Source organism: Coffea arabica, chromosome 3e (assembly GCF_036785885.1).
Source record: "Coffea arabica cultivar ET-39 chromosome 3e, Coffea Arabica ET-39 HiFi, whole genome shotgun sequence".
In the NCBI taxonomy this organism is placed as follows: domain Eukaryota; kingdom Viridiplantae; phylum Streptophyta; class Magnoliopsida; order Gentianales; family Rubiaceae; genus Coffea; species Coffea arabica.
In genome coordinates this window covers 23,642,688-23,649,717 of record NC_092315.1, presented here as the reverse complement: position 1 = coordinate 23,649,717, position 7,030 = coordinate 23,642,688, and the positions used below count along the sequence as shown (strand labels likewise).

The window sequence follows — 7,030 nt, the reverse complement described above, 5'->3', positions numbered from 1 at the left end:
ATCCGCTTGTTCTGCCCTAAACCTTACTTACACCTCTAATTGAGTTATAAATTTCAAGGGCTGGTTTGCAACGAGTGAATTTTTCCGAATTTCCAAAGTTAGCGAAAAAACCAACCCCGGCTTAATTCTGAATGTTCTGGAACAGCAACTTCATGCCCATTTTTGAATACCTTCCACTTAGATTCATGGAAAAGTGTCTTCTAAGAACTTTTAGTACTTTCTAAGAGGTTTCCAACGGTATTAAGTTTTATAATTTTGAACCTACTGAGTGCAAGATCTGATTTTTCTAAATTTGACACGTAAAGCTGAAATTTGCTGATTTCTTAGAAAATGAAAATTTGAAAACTTGTTACTCCTTCTTGATGATAATTGATCGCTTTAAACTTGATTTCATGAAGGAAATCAGTTTTTCTTGTGTTAATAAAACCTCACTTTTGAACCTTTATTTTGAGTGGCTAAGGTTCTTGGTTTGAGGTATTGACTAGTCCAAATGAGCGTAACTCCTTTCTTGATTAATACGTGATTGTGAGTGAAAAATACTTGTTAATTGCTTCAAGTGCTCAAGCGAGTCTTGAAAAGAATCCCGGAGGGGACAACTAGGGATTTTCTCGCTCAATTACTTTTGAATTGGTGAGTGTCAAGTGCATGACTTGTCGTGTTTACTTGATTTACCTGCTTATATACGTGAATATCACTTGATGAGACGAGTGTGTACTTTATCGCACTCGCTCTCCTTTACTTGAACTTTACTTGTATTAACTTGGTTTTCAAAGTCGATTGAGTGAATCTCGTCGACTAAAATATACCCGTTTTCGTGTGCATGTCGTGTTGCCATGCATGTCGTGTATGTCGTGCGTGTCTTGTTGTCGGGTGGAGTGAACCTCCTCGACTTATGGGGACGCCCAATTCTCTTAAACAATCTTGCAACTCGAGCCGGCATGGGCTTGGTCGAGAAGTTTGATAAACCAAAAGAGTAACAAAACACAACTTGATCTTTTGAGATCTTGTTCGGCATACTCGTGGAGTATCGCCCTTTCCGTGCGTGTTCAAAAATCAAAACTTGATCTCTTGAGATCTCGTGTGGCATACTCGACGAGTATCGCCTTTTTCGTGCGTGTTTGGTTTCGAATCCGAGAGGGTGGAATGTTGGTCGGAGGAAGTAATAAGTGAAGTTTCTACGGATAAAATACCCACCCGGATAACGGAGTGTCATCACGAGGGGGTATCGGATCGAGCCGTGGCGAAGCAAGAGGAAAATAGTTCCTGAGAGCTCCTATATCCTTGAATTGTTTCTGTTTATTTTTCTCGCTCGAATTGTAAATTACTTGAATATTGGGATTGTTATTTGGACAACGTGCTTGCATGTGTGTTTTCTTGGCCTCACGAGCGTTTCGCTCACCCCGTAGATTTGTTTTCCTTAACAGGAATGGATGGAGTGAAACTCGTTGGAACCCTTTGGATGTACTTTTGTATTAGGGTTTCAATTGTAATTGACTAGACATTTTGGCTATTGTATATATTTGGGAATTGATGTATCTTTTGGATCCTGACGTAAGAATTGGATAACGGATGTATTTTGAACACGTGGTACAAGACTTGGATATTCGTTTATGGAAGCGATTTTTCCTTATTAGACTGGTATAAATTGTTATATATTGTTAAGTTTGAATTTATTTGTCTCGAGTCCTGGCGAGAGCTAGGCAGGCGTTCCGCGGATACCCTTGGGTTCGCCCTTGGGAGAAGTGGGGGCGTCACAATTAGACAAGAAGCAAGGGGTTAGATTGCAATTATTGGAAGCTTCTGCAACTACTTTCTATACTCTAGCAATCGAAATGAAACCTGCTGCACTTTCTTTTCAAACTCAAATTGCTTAATCACACTTCGATTAGATATTTTTTAACCCAACATCACAACTTTAGACTAAGCAACAAACCACATAGTCACCACCATCCAAACAGGCAGAAAACTTAGAAAGATATCATGTAAAATTTTGGAAAACATGCAAAAATGGTTCGGCAACTTGGTTGTTTATTTTTCCAGCAAGTATTCGAAAATGATTCAAGTATTTCAGACCCCAAACATGCAAACCCAACACCTCTTATGTGACGTCCCCGCTTCTCCCAAGGGCGAACCCTAGGGTATCGGCGGGACGCCTGCCTAACTCGCGCCAGGACTCAAAATTTCAAAACAATAAAACTAGATAAACCCACAAGCGTACTATTCACAATATATCTAACGCCAAAAGAGTTCTATTTACATCTTCAAAAGTATCGAGTCAAACCACTCTAATACATTATAATAACAACCAGCAGAAGGTAGACCCTAAGGAGGGTCCTTATACAAACCACCAAAACAAAAACAAACATCCTAATTGTCCGACTATTACAATCAAACCTAACTATACTAGTGAAGGTGCCAAGAAGTTCCCCGCGTCGTCCCCTGCTAAGGAAAACAAAGGAAACGGGGTAAGCTAGAAGTTTAGTAACTAAACAGGGGTAAAAGCGTAAAATTTCACATTTAAAGAAACAACTATTTCACAAAATGTCAAGTCAAGCACAAAAGTAACAATACAAAGGAAGGACACAGGTTGGCTCCAAACCCAAGTCATTTGCCATGCGTGATCTCTTGTCGACACTCCATCGACCATAAATAAGGTCCGTAGAACTCCACTTGTACACCCACCGAACACCTTATCACCCTCACTAGCCAGTCACCTCACAAACTTGCCCGGGCGAACGAAATCACAAACTTGAGCTTGAGTCACAAGCTCGGGTCACAAACTTGGTTCACAACTGGAACCTACGAACTTGGTGACCTCAGACTAGGTTGGATTGGCTCCGACCAAGACCCGGCCGGCTCGAATAGTCCATCCAGGTCTTGAGATCGGGCCCACAACTTCAACATATTTCACGAACTCATGAAAGTCACCCCGAGCTCCAAGCTCAAGGGGTTCAACACCAAAATAATTCATATATACACATCTCATGGAGAAACATAGGTACAAACTAGGGTTTAGGTCGAGTGTGATAAAGTACACCCTCGCCTAAGTCCCCCTTTTCACATCAAAACACATAAGCAGTTTATACACATAAACGGTGTGACGCCCCCGCTTCTCCCAAGGGCGAACCCTAGGGTATCGGCGGGACGCCTGCCTAGCTCGCGCCAGGACTCGAAACACAAAACTAATAAAACGATATTAAACCAAAAGAACTGAGTATAATATATACAACCACCAAAAGTTCTATTTACATCTTCAAAAGCATCAAATCAAACCTCTCTAATATACTATGACAACAACCAGTAGAAGGTAGACCCTAAGGAGGGTCCTTATACAAACCACCAAAACAAAAACAAACATCCTAACTGTCCAACTATTACAAACGAGACCTAACTATACTAACGGCAGAGTCCCAAAGTTCCCCGCGTCGTCCCCTGCTAAGGAAAACAAAAGGAAACGGGGTAAGCTAGAAGCTTAGTAAGTAAACAGGGGTAAAAACGTAAATTTCACGTAACCACATTTACACAGTAGGAGTAAAGCAAAAGCAGAAAAATAACATCACATGAAAAGGATACATATGGCTCCAAAGCCAAGTCATTTGCCATGCGTGGTCTCCTGTCGACACTCCGTCGACCATAAATAAGGTCCGTAGAACTTCACTTGTACACCCACCGGACACCTTATCACTCTCACTGGCCAGTCACCTCACAAACTTGCCCGGGCGAACGAAATCACAAACTTGAGCTTGAGTCACAAGCTCGGGTCACAAACTTGGTTCATAACTCAGTGAACCGGATTCACAAACTTGGTGACCTCAATCCAAGTTGGACTGACTTCGACCAAGCCCTAACCGGATCGAATAGTCCCTCGAGGTATTGAGATCAGCCCCAAACTCACAAATTGCACAAAATTATTCAAAAATTACCCTGAGCCACAAGCTCAAGGGTTTTAGTTCCAAAAGTGCTTATATACACAAGCCATGTACAGATATGCGCAAATGAGGGTCTAGGTCGAGTGCGATAAAGTACACCCTCGCCTAGGTACCCTCTTCATACAAATCGAAACACATAAGCAACGAACACACAAGAGCGGCCTGAATACTTACTCAAAATACCAAAAGTAGTACTTAAAGCAAAATCGCTTCGCGCGTGTTCGCTAGTAGTGGGCCCCACCGGCTCCGCCTAGCTCACCACTATCTGAAATAGAAAATTTTATCACATAATATCACAAACGGCTACTAACAGATCCAAAACAAGCAAAACGGCAAAAATCGGCACACGCGCTCGCGCGGAACGGCAAACGGAAACGGCCAAATCGGCCATCTCAAACCGTTTTGATCAAAAGTTAAGCTAGGAATATCGGATCAAGGTGAACGAGACACCGTTTCGAAGCTATGAGGAAGGTCTACAATTCTCATGAAGACACCTTAAACTAGATCCGAATCAACACAAGTCAAAATCATGGAAAACGGTACCAGAAGTTTGCATTTTGAATGACAGTCAGGGTCTGTTTACTGGACCATAACTTCTAGCTCACAAGTCCAAATCAGGAAATTCCAAAGGCATTAGAAAGCTGAGACATAAGGCTAAAACTTTGATGTTTTGGCCAAGACCTGAATCCACTCAGAACAGAACGAAAATTGAGTGCCAAAGTACCCGTCAGAACTGTCCAGATACAAGGCAGTTCTGACGATCAATCTTGTTTTGGTCATAACGGAAGCTACGGAACTCGGATTTCGACGCACTTTATACCGTTTCGAAGCTGAGACCAATATCTACATTTATTATGAAGGAGTTGACACCCAGATCGTACGGGATCAAAACGGAAAGCCCACGGTCATAAGCTGAAATTCAAAACGTACACAAACTAATGTCTAAAATAGGCCTGAGTGTTCTGTCTATAACTCAGAATACGCTAATCTGTTTGACCTGAAATTTTACAAAAATATTCAGGACTTAAGGGGCTACAATGTTGAAGAAGGCAACTTTGTCCAGTTTTGAAGGTAACAAGGTCAAAAATGCAAGACACTATACCAGAATCGCAAAACAGGTTCACAAACCGTATTCTAGTACAAACATCATAACTCAGCCTACACAAGTCCAAATCCAGAAATTCCAAAGCCATATGAAAGCTTAGAAACAGGGATACATTTCATCAGAAGACCTCAACACCCAAATCCAAAACAATTCCAGGCAAAACAACCCATTTCAGACGCAGTTCTAACATCCTGATGAACCCAGAACAGCAATAGTAATTTCGGCTTATCTCATTCTACACTACTCCGATTGACCTGAAATTTTACAGGCACCTTTAAAACATCAATACCTACAACTTTCTTGTTTTAAGACAAGGCCAATTCGGCCTCTAACCATGAGATACAAAACCGGACAGAATTGGGGATATAAAACCCTAACTTTCTCAAATTCCTTCCAAACCCAAAATTGGTTACAATTACCAATCATGTACACCTACTATAGTCATTAGCCATCAATTCCAACCATCATAGATAACCACAACATCATGATCACAATTAAACCAGAAAATTCATCAATAAATTGAAAACTTCATCAATTCATCCAAAAGCAAGAAATAAACCACAAAATTCATCACTTTAACTATCACTAGGCATCAATTAAGCTTCATTAGATGAAGGAGAAGGTTCATTCACTACTCACCTAGTAAAACAAGAGAGAGAGAGTTGCTTGACACCTTAGCTTCTCCAAACACTTCACCAAACTACTAACTATCACCTAATGAAGAGATTTTATGGAGTAGAAACAAGTTTATGTGATTGTTTTGGAAGTTATGAGCTAGATGGAAGCTAGAAATTGGAAGAGTTTTCTTTCTTCTTTGCTCAAGATGGCCGACCAAGAGGGAGGAGGAAAGAGTGAATTTTTGGTAGTTTTTTGAGATATTTTAACTAAATGGTAAAAAGTCAAAAAGGTGAATAGTTGTCCAACAGGTCCAACCAATGAGATAGTGACACTTGTCACTCCATTTAAAGCATCTCTATCCTTTTTCTCTCTCACATCAATCACATCACAACCTTTACTTATTTCTTAACATCCGATAAATTTCACCCAGTGTCCGGAACTTAACCTAATTGGCCAAATTTTTCCGAACTTTTCGCACTAGCGGGTCCCACGTCCGTTATATATCCTTAATTTCTCAAAAACTAACCGATACTAGAAAAATCATCTAAAACTGATATTTACTCATAAGAATTATCTGGGGAAAGTTCTAATAAAGAAAAAATATAGAAAAGGCGGACGATAAAAAAAAACCCCACTTAAACTTGCTAATAAAAAGGTTAGGGTTTTTCTCCTTAGCCTTAAAACCCGAATTCCACCCCACCGATTTACGCATAACCCTCATATCAGCTTACGGACAGACTGGGGCCTCACAAACGGCCTGAATACTTACTCAAAATACAAAAGTAGTACAAGAGCAAAACCACTTCGCGCGTGTTCGCTAGTAGTGGGCCCCATCGGCTCCGCCTAGTTCACCACTGTCTGAAATAGAAGATTGTATCACATCTTATCACAAACGGCCACTAACATGCCCAAAACAAGCAAAACGGCAAAATCGGCACATGCAAGTGCGGAAACGGCAAAATGGGCGCACGCGCGCGGGCGGAACGGCAAACGGAAACGGCCAAATCCGCCATCTCAAACCGTTTTGATCAAAGATTAGGCTAGGAATGTCGGATCAAGGTGAGCAAGACACCGTTTCGAAGCTATGAGGAAGGGCTACAATTCTCCTGAAGACACCTTAATCTAGATCTGAATGGAAGCTGGTCGAAATTATGGAAAACAGTACCAGAAATTTACGTCTTAAGGTGACGAACAGGATTTGTTTGCTGGACCATAACTCACAGCTCACAAATCTAAATCAAGAAATTCCAAAGGTGTTGGAAAGCTAGGACATAAGGCTATAACTTTCATGTTTGGACCAAAAGCTGAATCAATACAGAGCATGGAGGAAAATGGGTCCAAACATTCCTGTCAGAACTGTCCAAATTCGAAGGCAGTT

At 41.1% G+C, this 7,030-nt stretch overlaps 1 long non-coding RNA gene across 1 annotated transcript; it reads left to right on the top strand.

Moving 5' to 3' along the window:
* Positions 1 to 553: 553 nt before the first annotated feature.
* On the top strand, positions 554 to 1,630 carry LOC140038702 (uncharacterized). The gene is made up of 2 exons (XR_011842268.1): positions 554 to 630; positions 1,425 to 1,630. It is a non-coding gene; the product is annotated as an uncharacterized lncRNA (long non-coding RNA).
* The last annotated feature ends 5,400 nt before the right edge of the window (positions 1,631 to 7,030 follow it).